Raw genomic sequence first — 25,085 nt, forward strand, 5'->3', positions numbered from 1 at the left:
ATAATCAGGACTTTTAGCGTGTATAGAGCAGCATATTTCCACCAGACTCCATGTAAATAATCAGACTTTAAGTGCTACATGTATAGAACGCCAAGGCATATTCCACCACACTATACTATTTAAATATTTTTGGAGGTGTATAGACCCAGCATATTCCACCAAAACTCCATGTAAATAATGGAGGACTTTTAGGGTGTGTATGGCGGCAGCATATCTCCACACAGACTCCATGTAAATAATCAGCGGACTTTTAGCGTGTATAGAGCCAGTACATCTCTACCAGACTCCATGTAAATAATCAGGACTTTATACGTGTAGATCCAGCATATCTCCACCAGACTCCATGTAAATAATCAGGACTTTTAGCATGTATAGAGCCAGCATATTTCCACCAGACTCCATGTAAATAATCAGGACTTTTAGCGTGTATAGAGCCAGCATATCTCCACCAGACTCCATGTAAATAATCAGGACTTTTAGCATGTATAGAGCCAGCATATTTCCACCAGACTCCATGTAAATAATCAGGACTTTTAGCGTGTATAGAGCCAGCATATCTCCACCAGACTCCATGTAAATAATCAGGACTTTTAGCGTGTATAGAGCCAGCATATCTCCACCAGACTCCATGTAAATAATCAGGACTTTTAGCGTGTATACAGCCAGCATATCTCCACCAGACTCCATGTAAATAATCAGGACTTTAGCGCGTGTATAGAGCCAGCATATCTCCACCAGACTCCATGTAAATAATCAGGACTTTTAGCGTGTATAGAGCCAGCATATCTCCACCAGACTCCATGTAAATAATCAGGACTTTTAGCGTGTATAAAGCCAGCATATCTCCACCAGACTCCATGTAAATAATCAGGACTTTTAGCGTGTATAGAGCCAGCATATCTCCACCAGACTCCGTGTAAATAATCAGGACTTTTAGCGTGTAAACCAGACCAGACCAAACCAGAGTGGTGATTGTTGGAACAGTGGAAAGATGAAGCAAGACGGTTTTTGATAGTTTTATTTAGTTTCTGTCCACTTTGAATGAAGTGTGTTTCATGATGATAAAAGTCCTTATTATTTACATGGAGTCTGGTGGGTTAGTTGATGGGGATTTCGGGCCTGTTTTTCTTGCTTAATACTGGACTAATGTCAAAGATTGTTGTTTCCATCAGTCACTTAGACAAAGTAACCTGATTGAGTTACCCTTTAAGTTATTGATCTTTTTATCTGTGGACTTTGTATCAGGGTCAAATGTTGTCCAGATCTCCTGATGCATCCTAAACGTCTGCTGGAGCGACACACTACTAACAACACAAAGATAGACTGTACATGTTCTTATTTAGGCTAAAAGTGGAGAAAATACTAAAAGAAAAGCCACAAAAACACACACACACAGCCTCTGTGGTTTTAGAGTCATGTAAAGGACATTGATTACTGGATAGAGAGATGATGCTGCAAAGTTTCCTCTGATGATGAGATAAAGAAGTCATGTGTAATACCAGATAAAGAGCAGCTGCTGATGAGGGTTGGTGTAGAGCGTGTATGAGCTGAGTGGTGTCAGTGTTTGTCCACCTCGGAGCAGAATGGCTGCAGTGACAGAGCTCTCCTTCCTGCTGTTTGCTCTCAGCAACTACATCCATGCTCAAGAACGGACCATCCTTCAAAAGGAAGGATGGTTTTACTTCTTCAACCTCCCCGAGAACACCAACTCCTGCCTGATCTCCAGATGTGTTGGTGAGGAGCAGCTTGTCCTGTGGAACACCTCTGACCTCTGGTCCAACAACCCCTCAGTACCTGAATACCTGAAACAACGACTTTACAGCGATGGGAAAACTTCTTCTTACACCATCTTCCCCCTGACCCATTCAGACTCCGGCCGGTACCGAGAGGAGTGTTGGACTGAGGGCAACCTGACGCATGACAACAACTTCACTATTACTGTTTGTTCTAAATCAATAGATGAGAGAGGGAGCCTTAGGCCAGCAAGACTTGGAAGAACAGTGGACGTGCCATGTAAGGGAGCCGCTGATAATCTGGATGTCCAGTGGCTCAAACAGGACTCTAGATATGAGCAAGAAACATGGAACAGAGTTTTTGGGGAAAATACGACATCAGTGATGGACAATGTTAGAGGAAGATACCAAGTGGTGACAAACACATCAGCTCTTCGTGTTTCCAACGTCACAGGAGCAGACATTGGAGAGTACAACTGTCTGGTGATGAACCAACAGCAGTGTGTTAGCAATCACACTGTACTGGTGTTCCTACTGTCTGAGGTAATCTACCACTCAGTGGGAGAGACCGCTGTGTTGCCGTGCTCTATCACTGACTCCACTGATGAACAGCCCCCACGTTGGTCTAATCGGTTCTCCACTGACCTAGGACAACTAAACCAGACTGTTCCTTCAGTAGACCAAAACTACTCGCTGGTGTTTTCATCTCTAATGTTAAATCACACAGGTTGGTACACCTGTAAAGCCTCTATCATATTGCAAGCGTATTCTCTGTATGTGTGCCCCAAATTTGGTCCCCCTGCTGTAGAGCTGTTCTCAGAGGGAGAAGAAGTCACTCTCAGATGCAGAGATAGGGGAAAGCGTAGGTGGCATGGTTGGTTTATCAAATCGCACCGAACAGAGGGAAGAATCTTTAGTGTAGAGTCTGATCAGAGCATGAACAGAGTGAGCTGGTACTATGATAATGGGAGCCTGGTTATCTCTAATATCTCAGTGGGAGACGCAGGGGAGTACTGGTGTGTAGTTACTGACCCACGTGTTGATTATCAGTGTCTGTTAACAGAGAGAACTGTGTTAGTGTACATGGAGCCCTTTGGGATTTACTCCACCTTCTTCAAAGTGCGATGCTCAGTGCTCAGTGTCCTGCTGCTGATGCTCTGTGCTGCTGTAGTCGCTGTGAACCTGAGGACACGGAGAGGAGCGCAGCTTTCAGCTCACACACACACTTAATATGCATATATGATCATTTCATCATTGGCTTTAATACAGCCTGGTATACACTGGCTTTAATACAGCCTGGTATACACTGGCTTTAAAACAAGGGATGGGACACATTCATGCAGAGAAAACATTTAAACTTGAACACAAAAGACAAAAACAACAAACAGAAATGATGGGAAATGAGACATAAATACCCAATGATTATTATTATAATATAAAATAAATGCCCAATGATTATTATTATAATAATAATAATATAAGTTCTGAATGTTAGAAGGTAACCTAAGTGTGCAGATGTTCCTTTATCGTCTGTATTAGTATGTTGTGTATATATAGATGATGTTATATTTTATATATATTGAGTTAGGTGATCTTTTCTTGAATGTGTGTGTGTGTGTGTGTATGTGTGCGTGTATTTGTTTGTGTGTCTGTGTGTGTGTGTGTGACTGTGTGTGTATCTGTGTGTAGATGTTGTATGTTAACATGTTTTATTTTATTATAAATCTAAAGATGATGTGATGTTGTATATTATATGGAATATTATGAAGGAATTTAGTTGTATCTTGCAGTGTTGTCAGTGTTATAAACTTGTTATTATATCTTGGTCTATATCTATAATCTATCGTCTGTATAATAAACATTATTCATAAACATTAAAACTCGTTCTGACTGTGATTTCTGATTAATTATTATAAGCAACGTATCTCTCGGTTTGTAAAATTAAAAGTTTCTTATGTTAACTTTCAGTAAGTAAAGTTGATTTCTAGAGCACATTTAAACACACATTAATCTGACCAAAGTGCTGAATAAGAGAACATTAAAATGTAATTATCAAAACCAAAAAAAAGATCCCAACGCCAACAACAACAACAACAACAACAACAAGCAGTTCCCATTATTTTATATATAATATATATATATATCATTATAAAGTTAATGAAATAAAAGGTGTTGTACTTTGTCTCAGGTACAGCTCTGAGTCTCTCCCTTTGCTTCCGTTTACCTCACCACTGAGTCTCACTTCATGTCCCGCCCACAACACTATCTGATTGGTAGATGTTAGACCAGTATCAGCCAATCAACACTCACCACTGAGTCTCTCTTCATGTCCCGCCCACAACACTATCTGGTTGGTAGATGTTAGACGAGTATCAGCCAATTAGCACTCACCACTGAGTCTCACTTCATGTCCCGCCCACAACACTATCTGATTGGTAGATGTTAGACCAGTATCAGCCAATCAACACTCACCACTGAGTCTCTCTTCATGTCCCGCCCACAACACTATCTGGTTGGTAGATGTTAGACGTGTATCAGCCAATCAACACCCACCATGACATGCAGCAGCCTCAAGCAGAAGGGTCTCCGGCTCCGGGCCAGTCCCCCTAAATCTATAGCGCTCCTTTAATGAGTCCTTTAGGAAACTCTAATACCTAAACAGGCAGAAACAGACCATAATAACTTCAAGTTCAAGTGTATTATTATTATTATTGTTATGTGAATTTAAAAGTACAAAGTACAAAGAGAATACAATGAAATGTGGTTTGCTCTGGCCCTATCTTCTCATGAAAACTATCAATATAATTTGAATAAAATATAATAAAATGACCTGTACAATATAATATGTCTAGCAAGATACACACACACACACACACACAAATACACACACACACACACACACACAGACACACACACACAATTACACACAACACGCACACACACACAACACACACACACACATACATACATACACATACGCTCACGTACACAGACACAAACACACACACACACACACATAGACACAAACACAAACAGCGACACACACACACACACACACACACACACATAGACACACACATACATACAGACACACACATATACACACACACAAACAGCGACACACACACACACACACACACAGACACACACATACATACAAACACACACATAGACACAAACACAAACAGCGACACACACACAAACACACACATAGACACACACGTACATACAGACACACACATATACACACACACAAACACACTTACACAGACACCCCTCTCTCTCCTCTCTGAATAATGTGTGTATGACGTCAGCCTCTGTGGTTTTAGAGTCATGCAAACGCGTCTCAATGAAAATCACTGCACTATGTCACATTCACTAACTCAGTAACACTAAGCACTTTGTTGTTCAAATATCACCCACACATTCCCAATCCCCCACTCTAAACACAAACAATCACGCACACACATCACTCGCCAAAATGGCAACTGGACCCTTATCCAACTGGACCCCTATCCAACTGGACCCCTATCCAACTGGACCCTTATCCAACTGGACCCTTATCCAACTGGATCCCTATCCAACTGGACCTTTATCCAACTGGATCCCTATCCAACTGGACCCCTATCCAACAGGACCCCTATCCAACTGGACCCTTATCCAACTGGACCCCTATCCAACAGGACCCCTATCCAACTGGACCCCTATCCAACTGGACCCTTATCCAACTGGATCCCTATCCAACTGGACCCCTATCCAACTGGACCCTTATCCAACTGGACCCCTATCCAACTGGACCCCTATCCAACTGGACCCCTATCCAACTGGACCCTTATCCAACTGGATCCCTATCCAACTGGACCCCTTTCCAACTGGACCCTTATCCAACTGGATCCCTATCCAACTGGACCCCTATCCAACTGGACCCCTATCCAACTGGACCCCTATCTAACTGGACCCCTATCCAACTGGACCCCTATCTAACTGGACCCCTATCCAACTGGACCCCTATCCAACGAAGAAAGGAAAAAGATCGGGACTTCAACATTTGCACCAGAAAAAACAATCAATGGTAGAAAAAAAAACCATGTGTGTGTGTGTGTGTGTGTGTGTCTGTCTGTGTGTGTATGTGTGCATGTCTGTGTTTGTATGTATAAGTGTGTGTGTTTCTGTGTGTGTTTCTGTGTGTGTCTCTGTGTGTTTCTGTGTGTGTGTGTCTCTATGTGTGTGTGTGTGTGTGTGTGTGTCTGTGTGTGTGTGTGTATCTGTGTGTGTGTATGTGTGTGTGTGTCTGTGTGTGTGTGTGTGTCTCTGTGTGTGTGCGTGTGTGTTTCTGTGTGTGTGTGTGTGTGTGTGTATGTGTGTGTGTGTGTGTGTCTGTGTGTGTGTGTCTGTTTGTGTGTGTGTCTCTGTTTGAGTCATTTTGTACCCACCACTTTTTTGTGCCTATGGAAAAAGCTTAACGTGGTTTAATGTACCTAAACAATGATCAATGATCACCACATTTCTCTCTCATATTGGTCCTCATAACCACTGAAAACTGTCAAAAATTTGTTGATGATTGATCATTGTTTGTGTCTCTTTGTGTGTGTGTGTTTGTGTCTCTTTGTGTGTGTGTGTGTTTGTGTGTGTTTGTGTGTGTGTGTGTGTGTATGTGTCTCTTTGTGTGTGTGTTTCTCTTTGTGTGTCTGTCTTTTGTGTGTGTCTGTGTGTCTCAAGCTCCCCTCTATTTATCGGAGCTCCTAGAGCAATACACTCCTTCCAGGGATCTTAGGTCAGGGACACAGAAACTTTTATCCATACCACGGTACAGGTTAAAACACAGGGGTTATCGTGCCTTTGCCATTGCTGGCCCGACACTATGGAATAGCTTGCCCTTTCATATTCGCTCTGCTTCTGACTTGTCAGTTTTCAAGTCACTCTTGAAAACACACTTCTATTCAATTGCTTTTAATAGTGTTTAATTTGTTTTTAAATTTTTCTTGTTTTGTCTGTCGTGTGATATTCTATTGCTCTGTAAAGCACATTGGTCAGCCTGTCTGTATAAATAGTGCTGTATAAATAAACTTTGACTTGACTTGACTTGACTTGTGTGTGTAAGTGTGTGTCTGTGTGTGTATCTGTGTTTGTGTGTGTGTGTTATTGTGTGTGTGTGTGTGTGTGTGTTTGTGTGTGTGTTTCTGTACATTTTAGCAGAGGTGTCAAGTAACGAAGTAAAAATACTTCGTTACCTTACTTAAGTAGAAATTTTGGGTATCTATACTTTACTGAAGTAATTATTTTACAGCATACTTTTTACTTCTACTCCTTACATTTTCACGCAATTATCTGTACTTTCTACTCCTTACATTTTAAAAATAGCCTCGTTACTCCTATTTCAGTTCGGCTTGTTTTCATTCCAGCTCGTCAGTCATCGTTCAAAAAAACACACAAAAAAACCTCTCCAGATCGCTCCATCCGGAGAGAGTGAATTTGATTGTGGTTGGATGAGAAGTATAAACATAGCTTTTCCGACACCCTATTGGTTTGTACGCGATCCGTAACACCTGTACAGACCCGGTGCTAATATATGTCAATGGTGCTAATACGCCACCGGTGCCATAATGTTATCTACCGGACTAAATAGCAACACGGATTTCGGTGCCTTATTTCGGTGCCACTTAAATGCCTGCGCGATGCTCCGAAAACGGACGTAAGAGGGAACTGAACATCGCCGCACGTCAACGCTACAGTTGGAAGCAGGTTAGCCTAGCGTTAGCTAGCAGCTGGAGTAAACATGATAAAATGCTGAGAGCTAAACGGTGTAAAAGTGTGTCTGTATTTCACTGGAGAGGAGTCTAACACCAGACTGTAGCTGCCGTTGTCTGAAAAACACAGAAGAGATGTAGCCTATGTGTCACCTTTTTCAGCCCTTCTGAGTTTGCAGGTATGATTTTAATATACTGTAACATTATTATAGTCATATGATTTTGTCCCCGCGTTTTAGAGTTAAGCTGTTGTCCTTAATGGCATTCCCCCCCCTTACATCAGGGGTCTTGAACGTTTTTTAAGCCAAGGACCCCTTAACTTAAAGTGAGATGTAGTAGGGACCCCCTACATATTGTATGAAATTAAGTTGCATATTAAACTGGGCCTACAATAACTGTTAGGGTAACCTAAAGCCTTCTTACATACCTTTTTTCATAAGCTATTAAAATATTAATTGTTGGCATGATTTTATAAATCATATTTTAATGTTACATATGTGGCACAGTAAATCTAGGATTAACTGTATCTGTGGGCTGATATCTCAGTGACTACCTTACCTATAGGCCAGTTAGCCTATCATCAGTGGGAATTTATATTTGCTAATAATATGTTGGAATTATCTTAAGGCATTTTATTTTTATTTTTTTTAAAGACTCAAAAATGTACAATAATTTGGAGGCCCCCCTGCAATGACTCTGAGGACCCCTGAAGATCTCTGCCTTACATTACTTTTACTTTTATACTTTAAGTAGTTTTAAAACCAGTACTTTTACACTTTTACTTAAGTAAAAAGCTTGAGTTGATACTTCAACTTCTACAAAAGTCTTTTCAAACCCTAGTATCTATACTTCTACTTGAGTAATGAATGTGAATACTTTTGACACCTCTGCATTTTAGCAGAGGTGTTAATTTCCATACAGGTTTAGTGGCTTGACCGTGTATGAATGTGTGCTTCTTTTACGATAAATATTTTACAATATCTTGGCACTGCATTTACTCTTGCCCGACTACCAGATTGTTGTAACTGTTCTATTATTTGCCTTCACCCACTTAGTCATTATATCCACATTACTGATGATTATTTACTGAATCTAAACTCTCATTTTGTGAAAGCACCAATAGTCAACCCAACAATATTGCCGCAATATCGACATCAATTTATTTGGTCAAAAATATCGTGATATTTAGATTTTCTTCATATAACCCAGCTATAGTAAGTACCAATATTTGTAGCTGGTGGTGGGACCTTGCTGCTGTTCTGCCTACTCTGTGTGGATGTACCTCATGTGGTTTTGCAAGGGGTTCTGCATGCTGCATGTGTTGCGCTCTGTCTGTGTGCTGTGGTGTTCTTTTACTTTGGTTTGCATGACATTTCTTTTATGTAATTCCACATAATTTACCAATCATTTAGGACATTCAGGACATTTAGCGTGTATAGAGCCAGCATATCTCCACCAGACTCCATGTAAATAATCAGGACTTTTAGCGTGTATAGAGCCAGCATATCTCCACCAGACTCCATGTAAATAATCAGGACTTTTAGCGTGTATAGAGCCAGCATATCTCCACCAGACTCCATGTAAATAATCAGGACTTTTAGCGTGTATAGAGCCAGCATATCTCCACATGTAAATGGGTGAATTAAGGGTTTATTTCAACCAAACCAGAGTGGTGATTGTTGGAACAGTGGAAAGATGAACCAAGACGGCTTTTGATAGTTTTATTTAGTTTCTGTCAACTTTAAATGAAGTGTGTTTTACCATGATAAAAGTCCTGATTATTTACATGGAGTCTACATTGGTCCGTGTGTCTGCAGGTTTGAGTGTCTCAGTCTGTGGCGGGCTCATGAAGTGGTTCTGGATCAGCGTCCGTTCATCCGGCCCAACGCAGGGTTCTGGCGACAGCTGATGGAGTACGAGCGCTCGCTGTTCGGCAGCAACAGCGTCCGGATGGCGAGGACGTCTGCTGGCGTTCTGCCTGAAGCTCTGCAGGACGACGCCGAGACCGCGTACTGCCTCAACATCTGACTCAGCAAAACACCACGCTCACAACGTCATGACTCAGCAAACCACCACGGTCACAACGTCATGACTCAGCAAACCACCACGGTCACAACGTCATGACTCAGCAAAACACCACGCTCACAACGTCATGACTCAGCAAACCACCACGGTCACAACGTCATGACTCCGCAAACCACCACGGTCATAGGACCGACTTTTAAATGAGGTTTTATCTCAGTAAGATGGCCCTATCCCTTGGGGCGGCCTCAAGCTCACCCAGTAAGAGCGTTCCTCTCCCTCTCTGTCTGTCTGTCCCCCATATCTGAATCAGAGAAGGGAACAGATGCTGATTGGTTCGGCACCAAAACCACTCAGTTGATGTATTTTTTTTTTGGGACACTTTTGATTTTTTTTTGGACAAGTTTGATATTTTTTTGTGTGAAGTTTTGGTGCTTTTTTAGACATTTTAGACTATATTAAAAAATAAAAAAAACTTGCTTCATTTGTATATACAGTACAGGCCAAAAGTTTGGACAGACCTTCTCATTCAATGTGTTTTTTTATTTATTTTCATGACTATTTACATTTTAGATTCTCACTGAAGGCATCAAAACTATGAATGAACACATATGTAATGATGTACTTAACAAAAAAGTGTGAAATAACTGAAAACATGTCTTATATTTTAGATTCTTCAAAGTAGCCGCCCTTTGCTTTTTTATTAATAAGGGAAAATATTCCACTAATTAACCCTGACAAAGCACACCTGTGAAGGTAAAACCATTTCAGGTGACTACCTCATGAAGCTCATTGAGAGAACACCAAGGGTTTGCAGAGTTACCAAAAAAAATCATATATGTTACTTGTGCAGAGCGTTGGATGGATCTGGTCCATCCAACGCTCTGCACAAGTAACATATATGATCAGTTGACTACTTAATTGAATTTGGGTTTTTTAATTCAATTTTATAGCATTTGGAAAGAAAAGAAAAGCAAAGAAAGAATCGACAAAGACATCGGAAAAAGTGACAAAAATGTCGAGAAGTGACAAAAAAAAAGCCGGACAAAGCTTCAAAAACATTGGGGAAAAGTGTGTGTCTATGTGTGTGTGTGTGTGTGTGTGTTGTCTGTGTGTGTGTGTCTGTGTGTGTATATATGTGTGTGTGTGTGTGTGTGTGATGCCACTACTTCCATTTGTTAACATCTAAATCATCAGAGAAACTAAAGAAACATGGGAGAGAGAGCCAGTTCATAGTGCTTGTGTTTTACCTTTTGTTATGGTTTTATTTGCATGGCTGGTTGTGTGTGCAGTATATTTAGTTTGTCTCATCCCTACGTTGTATATTATAGATTTATGATTCCACCTGACCTCCTATTGTCTCCTCATGTAATCCAGAACTCAAGGAGCCCCATAACACTGCTGAGTTCTCCCCAGTAGAGAAATATATTGAACACTGAACAGAACTTCATGGTGAGTGCTGATTGGCTGTTACTCGCCTAACATCTACCAACCAGATAGTGTTGTGGGCGGGACATGAAGTGAGACTCAGTGGTGAGTGTTGATTGGCTGATACTCGTCTAACATCTACCAACCAGATAGTGTTGTGGGCGGGACATTAAGTGAGACTCAGTGGTGAGTGTTGATTGGCTGATACTCGACTAACATCTACCAACCAGATAGTGTTGTGGGCGGGACATTAAGTGAGACTCAGTGGTGAGTGTTGATTGGCTGATACTGGTCTAACATCTACCAACCAGATAGTGTTGTGGGCGGGACATGAAGTGAGACTCAGTGGTGAGGTAAACGGGAGCAGAGGGAGAGACTCAGAGCTGTAGCTGAGACAAAGTAGAACACCTTTTATTTAATTAACTTTATAATAAAACACAGATACAGATCATCTGCAAACTGCCAAATATGGGACAGAGCCTTTCCAGCTGCTGCTCCACGACGGTGGAAGCTGCTGCCTTCACATATCAGATGTGCTCCCTCCATTTCTGTTTTTATATCTCAGATAAAGACCCATTATAACTCTCTAATCTCTCAATCTGTTCTCATCATGTCTATCATTCTGGGTTTGGGAACTGCTTCTTTTTGTTGGCGTTGGGATCTTTTGGGTTTTGATTTACATTTTAATGTTCTTTTATTCAGCACTTTGGTCAGATTAATGTGTGTTTAAATGTGCTCTAGAAACCAACTTTACTTACTGAAAGTTAACATGAGAAACATTTTACAGACCCAGAGATATGTTGCTTATAATAATTAATCAGAAATCACAATCAGAACAAGTTTTAATGTTTATGAATAATGTTTATTACACAGACGATAGATCATAGGTATAGACCAAGATATAATAACAAGTTTATAACACTGACAACACTGCAAGATACAACTATTATAAATGCATTAAAAACAATTCATATTACTTCATATATAATTTACAACATCACATCATCTTTAGATTTAAAATACAACATCTGGAACACACACACAGACACAGACACAGACACAGACACACACACACACGCACACGCACACACACACACACACACACACAAGCTCTTAGGTGACAGTAATGTAAAAAGTGAATATCCAACATGTTCAACTATTAAACCAATTTCCCCCCCTTATAATCACATCCACAACAACATCAAGCAAACATCAACTAACTCAATATACAATATATACAATACAATATGATATATATATATATATATATATATAGTGTATATCAGGCTGTATTAAAGCCAATGGTGAAATGATCATATATGCATATTGAGTGTGTGTGTGAGCTGAAAGCTGCGCTCCTCTCCGTGTCCTCAGGTTCACAGCGACTACAGCAGCACAGAGCATCAGCAGCAGGACACTGAGCACTGAGCATCGCACTTTGAAGAAGGTGGAGTAAATCCCAAAGGGCTCCATGTACACTAACACAGTTCTGCTGCTTGACACACACTGATCATCATCAAATGGGTCCATAACTACACACCAGTACTCCCCTGCGTCTCCCACTGAGATATTAGAGATAACCAGGTTATCATTATCATAGTACCAGCTCACTCTGTTCATGCTCTGATCAGGCCGTACATTAAAGATTCTTCCCTCTGTTCGGTGTGACTTGATAAACCACTGATGCCCCTTACCCTTTCCCCAATCTCTGCATCTGACAGTGACTTCTTCTCCCTCTGAGAAGAGCTCTACAGCAAGGGGGCCAAATTTGGGGCACACAATCAGCCAATACCGTTGCTCTCTCCTAGAGGCTTCACAGTAGTACTGACCTGAGTGATTTAACATTAGAGATGAAAACACCAGCGAGTAGTTTTGGTCTACTGAAGGAACAGTCTGGTTGTGTAGTCCTAGGTCAGTGTGTGAGCGTGTTTTGTGATTAACCTTCCTCCAATGGGGGGGCTGTTCATCAGTGGAGTCAGCAGCAGTGCACGGCAACACAGCGGTCTCTCCCACTGAGTGATAGATCATTTCATCCTGTAGGAACAACTGTACAGTCTCACTGCTAACACACTGCTGTTGGTTCATCACCAGACAGTTGTACCGTGTAACGTCTGTTGCTGTGACATTGGAAACACGAAGAGCTGATGTGTTTGTCACCACTTGGTATCTTCCTCTAACATTGTCCATCACTGATGTCGTCTTGTCCCCAAAAACTCTGTTCCATGTTTCTTGCTCATATCTAGAGTCCCGTTTGAGCCACTGGATATCCAGATTATCAGCTGGTCCCCAACATGGCAGGTCCACTGTTTCTCCAAGTCTTGCTGTGATACCTCTCCGATATATTGTAGAACAAACAGTGATAGTGATGTTGTTGTCATGCGTCACGTTGCCCTCAGTCCAACACTCCTCTCGGTACCGGCCGGAGTCTGAATGGGTCAGGTAACGGATGGTGTAAGAAGAAGTATCCACAACGCTGTCAAGTCGTTGTTTCAGGTGTTGAGGTACTGAGGAGCTGTTGGACCAGAGGTCAGAGGTGTTGGACCAGAGGTCAGAGGTGTTCCACAGGACAAGCTTCTCCTCACCAACAGATCTGGAGATCAGGCAGGAGTTGGCAGGAAGGAGAGCTCTGTGACTGCAGCCATTCTGCTCCGAGGTCGACAAACACTGACACCACTCAGCTCATATACGCTCCACACCAACCCTCATCAGCAGCTGCTCTTTATCTGTTTTTGTCTGTGTGTGTGTGTGTGTGTGTCTGTGTGTGTGTCTATGTTTGTGTGTGTTTGTCTCTGTGTGTGTGCCTGTGTGTGTGTTTCTGTGTGCGTGTGTCTGTGTCTCTGTGAGTGTGTCTGTGTGTGTGTGTTTTTGTGAGTGTGTGTGAGTGAGTGTGAGTGCGTCTGTGTGTGGGTGTGTGTATGTGTGTGTGTGTGTTTCTGTGTGTGTTTGTGTGTGTGTGTGTGTGTGTGTGTGTGTCTGTGTCTTGTGTGTGTCTGTGTGTGTTTGTGTGTCTGGCAACCGGAGGGTTGCTGGTACGGAGGTGGACTGGTAGCTGGAGAGGTGGCAGTTCACCTTCTGGAGTGTGTGTGCGTGTGAGTGGGTAGTTCTGCCAACTCGTTACTGATGATTGAGATATATAATTGATATATACTTTATATATAAAGTAATGTGTGTGTATGCAGAAACCAAAAAGGAAAGTCCAAGGCACTCTCTTTAGAAAAATACAAAGCCTTTATTTATGGCTAAGTCATCATTAATCTTAAAGTGCTCCGACGCGTTTCGGCATACAAGCCTTCGTCAGGGAGTCAATCAATTTCCAAAACAGGAAGATACCTTCTTATAAGCTTTCAAACAGACCAATCAAAAAAGCAATCAAGAAACACAACCAATGAAAAGCCTTCATTTTGGTAGAGGAAGGTTCAGAGTTGTAGGCTGTCAATCAATTAAAAAATTTAATCTAATTTATTACATATTCTGTGATTAATTAATCTAACCCCTTAACGCCGACTGTCGCTAATTTGCATCAAACCATTCTGACTGCAGGCGAGATAGCGTGTGTATTCCCCCAATGCCGGTTTGTTTACATGTGATACATACCTCAGAACCTTTTGCATGCACTGGTTTCTGGTAGGACCGGTCGGAGTGGGAGATACATCCGGTTCATGCGAAATTAAACCTAACCCTAACCCTGCCCCTAACCCTAAAGAAACTACTGTCAATGTTAGGGAGTAGGAGAGTGTTTTCTTTCTTGCCGTTGTCAAGATCCATGTATTTGTCAATTACAGTTTAGAAGTTCTAACAACTCTGTTTTATTGATTTTACCATTTTGTAAAGAATTTTACCATAATGCCTGTTGTCGCTAATTTGCATCATACCTAAATTTATATCTATTCTATTTTGTTTATATAATTGTGAATAAATTCAGGAGTCAAGCGGTTAAATTAATCGCATACATAATTTTTGCTGTGAAAGTATTAAATATTTTAATTCAAATGAATCAATGAATAATCAACATTAGTGACATTAAAGTTAAAAAACTTTGAACTTTCACTGTTCAAATAATATGACCTAATATCCTGAGGAAATAAATTAAAATTTGCTTCAGGAATAGAGTTGGGTATCGTTTTTTTTTTTCCAATACCGGTGCTAAAGCCGTACTTTAAAAACGGTACCGGTGCCTTAACGGTGCCTGAACCGGTACTTTTTAAGAAAGTAAAAAAAAAGAAGGGTACTAAACAACTGTCGGCAACATTAAAGAAGGGCTTGTTTATTGCTAAGGCCATATGGTCAAAATGAAATGATTTAATAATAATGTAATAACTACAACTGATAAAAATAACTTATTTCACCAGTAAATTGCTGTTGAACGACAAGAACAACCACCAGATGGGAAAAGGGATTTAACAATGACTTTGAATGCACCACGAGGCTGTAGGTTACCAGTTTCATTGCACCATCTGTGTTTTTCCGACAATGGCAGCTGCAGATTGTAATGTCCCGGTGTTGGAATCCTCTACAGTGATCTACAGGAACCCTTTACACTATTTAGCGTAAGCTGTCAGCATTGTAACAACGTTAGTGGCTGTCGAGTGTAGTGTTAACTAGTGCCACGTGCAGCTATGTTTCTGTTTCCTGTAACGTCTGTTACAGAGCATCAGAGAGAAGTGCTGGCATATCATTGGCACTGGATTGAGGCGCTGAAATCCCTGTTGCTATTCGGTCCGGTAGATACCGGTCGTTAAGGCAACCACTTGTTTCGGTACCCAATCCTATTCAGGAAGAAGATTTTTATAAGTAAATGTTCCAATCAAAGATCCAGGCAGCACATTCTAGTCTCCCTCCTTCATTTTACAGTCGAATGGTGGCTAGAACGGCTCCGGGTCAAAGGTCAATATGGAATGGATTGATCTGCGCAATTTTTTTTAACGGGATATTTTTTCTCAGGTTAATTAATTGAAATTACCGAGTTATTTTGACAACCCTAATATATATATACTGCTATATAATGCTCAGTGGCCAGCAGATCAGACTGTGGTTGTACTGGACAGCTTCAAGGTATGAATGTGGAACTATGTGAATGTGACAGATCACCGTTGCAAATAAGAACATATATATGCATATATATTATATATATACATATATTTGTACCACATTTTTCAGTAGTATTCTCTCTATTACTGCAGTACTTTTACAGGGATGTATTTATATGTAGTACCATAATGTATCACCTATTTTGTACTACAATATGTAATGAGTGTACGAACGATGACCCAGTGAAACTATGGGTAGCTTGTGTGTCTGTGATCTAAAGTAATGTTTCAGCGGTATTTCACAATTTTCTTAACCAATGATTGTGCAAGATTTATTTAAAGATATGAATGCACAATGCAATGTTTTGAACATTGGACATCCTGTGTGATGTGATGACTGTTTTGAGTTTTGAAAAATTACATTAAAGTTCTGAAATTAGTAGCAAAGTGATTTAAAAAACTGCAACAAACATGACCTCTTTATCTCATCAGAGGAAACTTTGCAGCATCAGCTCTCTATCCAGTAATCAATGTCCTCTACATGACTCTAAAACCACAGAGGCTGACGTGACTTCATACACCCATTATTCAGAGAGGAGAGAGTGGGGAGGGGGGGGGGATTGTGTGTGTCTGTGTATGTGTGTGTCTCTCTGTGTGTGTGTCTATGTGTGTGTATCTGTGTGTGTCACGTATATGTGTGTATATGTGCATGCATGTGTGTGTCTGTGTCTCTCTGTGTGTGTGTCTATGTGTGTGTGTGTGTGTGTATGTGTGTGTGTCTGTGTTGTGTGTGTGTGTCTCTCTGTGTTCGTGTATGTCTATGTGTGTCTGTGTGTGTGTGTGTATTTCAGGCCTGTGTGTAGTGTCTGTGTGTGTGTGTGTGTGTATTTCAGGCCTGGGTGTACTGTGTATGTGTGTGTATTTCAGGCCTGTGTGTGTGTGTGTGTGTGTGTGTATTTCAGGCCTGTGTGTGTGTGTGTGTGTATTTCAGGCCCTTGTGTGTGTGTGTATTTCAGGCCTGTGTGTAGTGTGTGTGTGTGTGTGTATTTCAGGCCTGTGTGTGTGTGTGTGTATTTCAGGTGTGTGTGTGTGTGTGTGCGTGTGTGTGTGTGTGTATTTCAGGCTTGTGTGTGTGTGTGTGAGTACTTCAGGCCTGTGTGTGTGTGTGTGTGTATTTCTGGCCTGTGTGTATGTGTGTGTGTATTTCAGGCCTGTGTGTGTGTGTGTGTATTTCAGGCCTGTGTGTGTGTGTGTGTGTGTATTTCTGGCCTGTGTGTATGTGTGTGTGTATTTCAGGCCTGTGTGTGTGTGTGTATTGGGCCCTTGGTGTGTGTGTGTGTGTATTTCAGGCCTGTGTGTAGTGTCTGTGTGTGTATTTCAGGCCTGTGTGTGTGTGTGTGTATTTCAGGTGTGCGTGTGTGTGCGTGTGTGTGTATTTCAGGCTTGTGTGTGTGTGTGTGTATACTTCAGGCCTGTTGTGTGTGTGTGTGTATTTCTGGCCTGTGTGTATGTGTGTGTGTATTTCAGGCCTGTGTGTGTATGTGTGTATTTCTGGCCTATGTGTGTGTGTATTTCAGGCCTCTGTGTGTGTGTGTTTCTGGACTGTGTGTATGTGTGTGTGTATTTCAGGCCTGTGTGTGTGTGTATTACAGGCCTGTATGTGTGTGTGTGTGTGTATTTCTGGCCTGTGTGTGTGTAGTGTGTAATAACAACAGAGTGTAAATTGTAATTTCCCCATTGGGGATCAATACAGAGTATAAATTAAAATTAAATTAAATTTGTGTGAATAATATAATATAGCCTACTCAACTTGTTATAAAGTTTTGTTTCTTTTGGTAGGCTGTATAAAGTTTTTTCTTTATTTTTCACACTTTTTTTTAAATGTTTGTGTAAAAGTTATTTAGTTTTTGGGACTTTGTTCTTGCGTGTTTTTCGCTGCTTTTCCCACTTTTAAAAAAATTATTTTTTTAATTACTTTTGAGTGTATTTTTTTAACTGTTTTGGTTCCTATTATGAAGTTTTCGTTGCTTTCAAAACTTTTTTATCATTTTTTAATTACAGATTTTTTTACTTTTGTGTCACATTTTTTACTTTTCTTTTCGTTTTCTCGTTACATTTCTGAAGCTTTTGTCTACTTTTTTGTCCCCTCTGTTCAGACCGGGTCATGGCGGTGTCTCAGGTTCTGTACCTCAGCGGGTTGGACTGTGTGTCTATGTGTGTGTTTGTGTGTGTATCTGTGTGTGAGTGTGTGTGTGTGTGTGTATATACATGTCTGTATATGCATGTGTTTATACATGTATACATGTGTGTATATGTGTATGCATTTGTGTGTCTGTGTGTGTGTGTCTGTGTGTGTCACATATACATGTGTGTACTGTATGTGTGTATGCATGTGTGTATATGTGTATGCATTTGTGTGTTTGTGTGTGTGTGTCTGTGTGTGTGTGTGTGTGTGAGTGTGTCACGTATACATGTGTGTATATGTGTATGCATTTGTGTGTCTGTTTGTGTGTGTGTGTATGTCTCTCTGTATGTGTGTGTCTATGTGTCTGTGTGTGTCTCTTTGTGTGTGTGTGTATCTGTGTGTGTGTCTCTCTGTCTCAGTGTGTGTGTTTGTGTAAGTGTGTGTGTGTGTGTCTGTGTGTGTCTGTGTGTGGTGTGTCTGTGTGTGTCTGTGTTTGTTTGTCTGTGTGTGTGTGTGTGTGTGTGTGTGTGTGTGTGTGTGTCACGTATACATGTGTGTATATGTGTATGCATTTGTGTGTCTATATCTGTGTGTGTGTGTATGTCTGTGTGTGTATGCATGTGTGTATGCATTTTTTTTTCTGTGTGTGTGCATCTCTCTGTGTGTGTGTGTCTATGTGTGTCTTTGTGTGTGTGTGTGTGTCTGTGTGTGTGTGTGTGTGTGTGTGTATCTGTCCGTGTGTCTGTGTGTGTCACATATACATGTGTGGTATGGGTATGCATGTGTGTATATGTGTATGCATTAGTGTGTCTGTGTTTGTGTCTGTGTGTGTATGTCTGTGTGTGTATGCATGTGTATATGTATATGCATTTGTGTGTCTGTGTGTGTGCATCTCTCTGTGTGTGTGTCTCTGTGTGTGTGTGTGTGAGTGTGTGTGTGTGTATATGTGTATACATGTGTGTATATGTGTCTGTTTGTGTGTGTGTGTCTGTGTTTGTTTGTCTTTGTGTGTCTGTTTGTTTGTCTGTGTGTGTGTGTCTGTGTGTTTGTCTATGTGTGTGTTTGCGTGTGTCTCTCTGTGTGTGTGTGTGTGTCTCTGTGTCTGTGTGTGTGAGTGTGAGTGTGTCTGTGTGTGTCTGTGTTTGTTTGTCTTTGTGTGTCTGTTTGTTTGTCTGTGTGTGTGTGTCTGTGTGTGTTTGCGTGTGTCTCTCTGTGTGTGTGTGTGTCTTGTGTCTGTGTGTGTGAGTGTGAGTGTGTCTATGTGTGTGTCTATGTGTGTGTTTGCGTGTGTGTCTCTCTCTGTGTGTGTGCTTCTGTGTGTGTGTCTATGTGTGTGTTTGCATGTGTGTGTCTCTCTGTGTGTGTGTCTGTGTGTGTTTGTGTGTGTGTGTCTCTCTCTGTGTGTGTGCGCTTCTGTGTGTGTGTCTATGTGTGTGTTTGCGTGTGAGTGTGTCTCTGTGTGTGTGTCTGTGTGTGTGAGTGTGTGTGAGTGTGTGTGTGTCACATATACATGTGTGTATATGTGTATACTTGTGTGTATATGTGTATGCATTTGTGTGTCTGTTTGTGTGTGTCTCTCTGTGTGTGTGTGTGTGTTTGTTTTTTGTTTGTGTGTTTGTGTCTCTCTGTTGTGTGTGTTTTTTTTTTTTTTTTTTTGTTTGGGGGGGTGTGTCTCTGTGTGTGTGTGTCTATGTGTCTCTGTGTTTGTCTGTATGTGTGTGTGTGTGGCTGTGTGTGTGTCTCTGTGTGTGTCACGGATACATGTATGTATATGTGTATGCATGTGTGTATATGTGTATGCATTTGTGTGTCTGTGTGTGTGTCTATGAGTGTGTTTGCGCGTGTGTGTGTGTCTCTGTTTGTGTGTGTGTGTGTGTGTCACATTGAATTGCGTTTTATAAGTGTAGGAATGCGGCTATCACATCCAGCTTACTAAACAGGCATATAATGGTGTGTTCTTTTTATTCCAACTGGCTGAATGTGTACCTGAACAAGCAGATAGATTATTGTATTGGTAGTCCCGAACTGCATACTACAAAAATCTAACCGCGGTCTAAGCTACCACGAGCTAATTTTAGCTAACGTTAGTTAGCATGTCAAACGGGGCTGTCAGTCTTTAAACAGCTCTGGAGCTAGTAAATCAGCACCTAGGAGAATGTAAAGTCGCACGTCAATGTTAAAATAGCAAGGTGACCAGTAAAACTACAGCAGACGACTACCCTTGGCTAATTACAATAATAACTTACTTTACGATGCTTCTTCAGGTTGGAAGTGGAGTGATTTGGACGCTGAAAGGAGGTAAGTTGCTGGCAAGCACAGGCTGCACGGCACATAGCTACAGTGCCTTGCGAAAGTATTCGGCCCCCTTGAACGTTTCGACCTTTTGCCACATTTCAGGCCTCAAACATAAAGATATAAAACTGTAATTTTTTGTGAAGAATCAACAACAAGTGGGTCCCAATTATGAAGTGGAACGAAATTCATTGGCTATTTCAAACTTTTTTAACAAATGAAAAACTGAAAAGTGGGCGTGCAAAATTATTCAGCCCCTTACTTTTTCAGTGCAGCAAACTCTCTCCAGAAGTTCAGTGAGGATCTCTGAATGATCCAATGTTGACCTAAATGACTAATGATGATAAATAGAATCCAGCTGTGTGTAATCAAGTCTCATTATAAATGCACCTGCTCTGTGATAGTCTCAGAGGTCCGTGTAAAGCGCCAGAGAGCATCATGAAAAACAAAAGGAACACACCAGGCAGGTCCGAGATACTGTTGTGGGGAAGTTTAAAGCGGGTTTGGATACAAAAAGATTTCCCAAGCTTTAAACATCCCAAGGAGCACTGTGCAAGCGATAATATTGAAATGGAAGGAGTATCAGACCACTACAAATCTACGAAGACCCGGCCGTCCCTCTAAACTTTCAGCTCATACAATGAGAAGACTGATCAGAGATGCAGCCAAGAGGCCCATGATCACTCTGGATGAACTGCAGAGATCTACAGCTGAGGTGGGAGACTCTGTCCATAGGACAACAATCAGTCGTATACTGCACAAATCTGGCCTTTATGGAAGAGTGGCAAGAAGAAAGCCATTTCTTAAAGATATCCATAAAAGTGTCGTTTAAAGTTTGCCAAAAGCCACCTGGGAGACACACCAAACATGTGGAAGAAGGTGCTGTGGTCAGATGAAACCAAAATCGAACTTTTGGCAACAATGCAAAACGTTATGTTTGGCGTAAACGCAACACAGCTCATCACCCTGAACACACCATCCCCACTGTCAAACATGGTGGTGGCAGCATCATGGTTTGGGCCTGCTTTTCTTCAGCAGGGACAGGGAAGATGGTTAAAATTGATGCGAAGATGGATGGAGCCAAATACAGGACCATTCTGGAAGAAAACCTGATGGAGTCTGCAAAAGACCTGAGACTGGGACGGAGATTTGTCTTCCAACAAGACAATGAACCAAAACATAAAGCAAAATCTACAATGGAATGGTTCACAAATAAATATATCCAGGTGTTAGAATGGCCAAGTCAAAGTCCAGACCTGAATCCAATCGAGAATCTGTGGAAAGAACTGAAAACTGCTGTTCACAAACGCTCTCCATCCAACCTCACTGAGCTCGAGCTGTTTTGCAAGGAGGAATGGGCAAAAATGTCAGTCTCTCGATGTGCAAAACTGATAGAGACATACCCCAAGCGACTTACAGCTGTAATCGCAGCAAAAGGTGGCGCTACAAAGTATTAACTTAAGGGGGCTGAATAATTTTGCACGCCCAATATTTCAGTTTTTTATTTGTTTAAAAGGTTTGAAATATCCAATAAATTTCGTTCCACTTCATGATTGTGTCCCACTTGTTGTTGATTCTTCACAAAAAATTACAGTTTTATATCTTTATGTTGGAGGCCTGAAATGTGGCAAAAGGTCGAAAAGTTCAAGGGGGCCGAATACTTTCGCAAGGCACTGTATATGTATGTAGAGAAGTATCGTCATGTAATCCATTGATTTTAACAATGTAACTGTATTCTAAATACCAACAATTTAAATTGTAACTGTAACTGAATACAGTTACTCATAATTTGTATTCTGAATACGTAACGCCGTTACATGTATTTCGTTACTCCCCAACACTGTGTATATGTGTATGCATGTGTGTCTGTGTGTGTGTCTATGTGCGTCTCTCTGTGTGTGTGTGTGTGTCTCTTGTGTGTGTGTCTGTGTGTGTTTGCGTGTGTGTGTGTCTCTGTGTGTGTGTGTGTCACATATACATATTGGTTTTTGTGTATGCATGTGTGAATATTTATATATATGCATGTATATGTGTATGCATTTGTGTGTCTGTTTGTGTGTCTGTGTGTATCTCTCTCTCAGTGTGTGTGTGTGTGTGTGTTTTTATAAAAAAAACAGTTACTTTACATGAAAGATGAGTTGGGAGTGTTGTTCTGAGAGTTCTGGGACACAGATAATATCACCATAGCAACTAAACAAACTTTAACAAACACGACTTCTTTATCTCATCATTAGAGGAAACTTTGCAGCATCAGCTCTGTATCCAGTAATCAATGTCCTCTACATGACTCTAACACTACAGAGGCTGACGTGACTTCATGCACACATTATTCAGAGACGAGAGAGAGGGGCGGGTGGTGTGTGTGTGTCTGTGTGTGTGTCTTTTTGTATACTTTTGTGCCTAATATAATAAAGCCTACTGAACCCTCCTGTTGACCTCAGGTCTAATCTGAAAATCTAAAAATTGTTTTTTTAATTACTTTTGAGTGTATTTTTATTTAACTTTTTTGGTGCCTATTATGAAGTTTTCGTTACTTTCATAATTTTTTGTTTTGTTTTTTAGTTACAGTTTCTTTTTACAGGTCTAATCTGACCCATTTTCAAAAAGTTTCTATATCAGAAATTTGGGTTTCTATCAACCAAATTGTCCAAAAGTAATAACGTGGATGGCTCCCAACAACAGTCTTCACAAGTTTTTTTTTTTTTTACAAAAGAACATTGCTAAAAGTGACAAAAATGTTGGTAAAATCTTCAAAAACGTGGGGTTAAACTTGTTAACATGAATCTGCAGAAAATATATCATTTGTGGCATTTTTGTCAACTTTTTTGCCGCTTGTTGTAAAGTTTTGTTTCTTTTGTTAGGCTGTATAAAGTTTTTTTTTTCTTCATTTTGACATGTTTATGTAAAATATATTTAGTTTTGGGGCTTTTTTGTTGTGTATTTTTCATTGCTTTTCCCACTTTAACAAAACAAACGTTTTTTAATGACTTTTGGGTGTTTTATTCATACTTTTTTGGTGCCTATAATTAATTTTTCGTTGAATTTTTTACATTTTTTGTCGTTTTCTTGTTACGTTTTTTTCAGCTTTTTTGTCCCCTCTGTCCAGACCGGGTCATGGCGGTGTCTCAGGTGTCTCCGGTTCTGTACCTCAGCGGGTTGGACTCGGCCCTGAACGCCGGCGTCCTCTCCAGCAGGAGCATCACGCTGATCGTTAACGCCAGCGGCCTGGAGGACGTGTCCTGCTGCTGGACGGCCTGAGCGTCCTCCACGTCCCCGTCCAGGACCGTCCTCACGCCCCCCTCAGACGGTACTTTGACCCGGTCGCTGCACTGCCGGCTGGAGCCGATCCCCCACCCTGATCATGGCCTACCTGATGAGGTCAGTCATTACCTACAAAACCCACCAGACTCCATGTAAATAATCAGGACTTTTGTCATCGTAAAACACACTTCATTCAAAGTGGACAGAAACTACCAAAACCCGTCTTGGTTCATCTTTCCACCGTTCCAACAATCACCACTCTGGTTTGGTTGAAATAAACCCTTAATTCACCCATTTACATGTGGAGATATGCTGGCTCTATACACGCTAAAAGTCCTGATTATTTACATGGAGTCTGGTGGAGATATGCTGGCTCTATACACGCTAAAAGTCCTTATTATTTACATGGAGTCTGGTGGAGATATGCTGGCTCTATACACACTAAAAGTCCTTATTATTTACATGGAGTCTGGTGGAGATATGCTGGCTCTATACACACTAAAAGTCCTTATTATTTACATGGAGTCTGGTGGAGATATGCTGGCTCTATACACGCTAAAAGTCCTTATTATTTACATGGAGTCTGGTGGAGATATGCTGGCTCTATACACACTAAAAGTCCTTATTATTTACATGGAGTCTGGTGGAGATATGCTGGCTCTATACACGCTAAAAGTCCTGATTATTTACATGGAGTCTGGTGGAGATATGCTGGCTCTATACATGCTAAAAGTCCTGATTATTTACATGGAGTCTACATTGGTCCGTGTGTCTGCAGGTTTGAGGGTCTCAGTCTGTGGCGGGCTCATGAAGTGGTTCTGGATCAGCGTCCGTTCATCCGGCCCAACGCAGGGTTCTGGCGACAGCTGATGGAGTACGAGCGCTCGCTGTTCGGCAGCAACAGCGTCCGGATGACTAGGACGTCTGCCGGCGTTCTGCCTGAAGCTCTGCAGGACGACGCCGAGGCCGCGTACTGCCTCAACATCTGACTCAGCAAAACACCACGGTCTCCCTGTCTCCCTCTCTCTCTGTCTCCCTCTCTCTCTGTCTCCCTCCCTCTCTGTCTCCTCTCCCTCCCTGTCTCCCTCTCTCTCTGTCTCCCTCTCCCTCTCTGTCTCCCTCCCTCTGTCTCTCTCTCTCTCTCCCTATCTGTCTCCCTCCCTCCCTCCCTGTCTCCCTCCCTGTCTCCCTCCCTGTATCCCTCTCTCTCTCTCTCTCTTCCTCCCTCCCTGTCTCCCTCTCTCTCTATCTCCCTCCCTCCCTGTCTCCCTCTCTCTTTGTCTCCCTCCCTCCCTGTCTCCCTCTGTCTCTGTCTCCCTCCCTCCCTGTATCCCTCTCTCTCTCTCTCTCTGTCTCCCTCCCTCCCTGTCTCCTCTCTCTCTCTCTCTCT

General features: G+C 41.5%; 1 pseudogene; it reads left to right on the forward strand.

Annotated features, from left to right (window-relative positions):
- Window positions 1-24,684, forward strand: part of LOC120543950 — a 78,517-nt pseudogene extending 53,833 nt beyond the window's left edge.
- The last annotated feature ends 401 nt before the right edge of the window (window positions 24,685-25,085 follow it).

This window comes from Perca fluviatilis, chromosome 2, assembly GCF_010015445.1.
Source record: "Perca fluviatilis chromosome 2, GENO_Pfluv_1.0, whole genome shotgun sequence".
Lineage (NCBI taxonomy): Eukaryota > Metazoa > Chordata > Actinopteri > Perciformes > Percidae > Perca > Perca fluviatilis.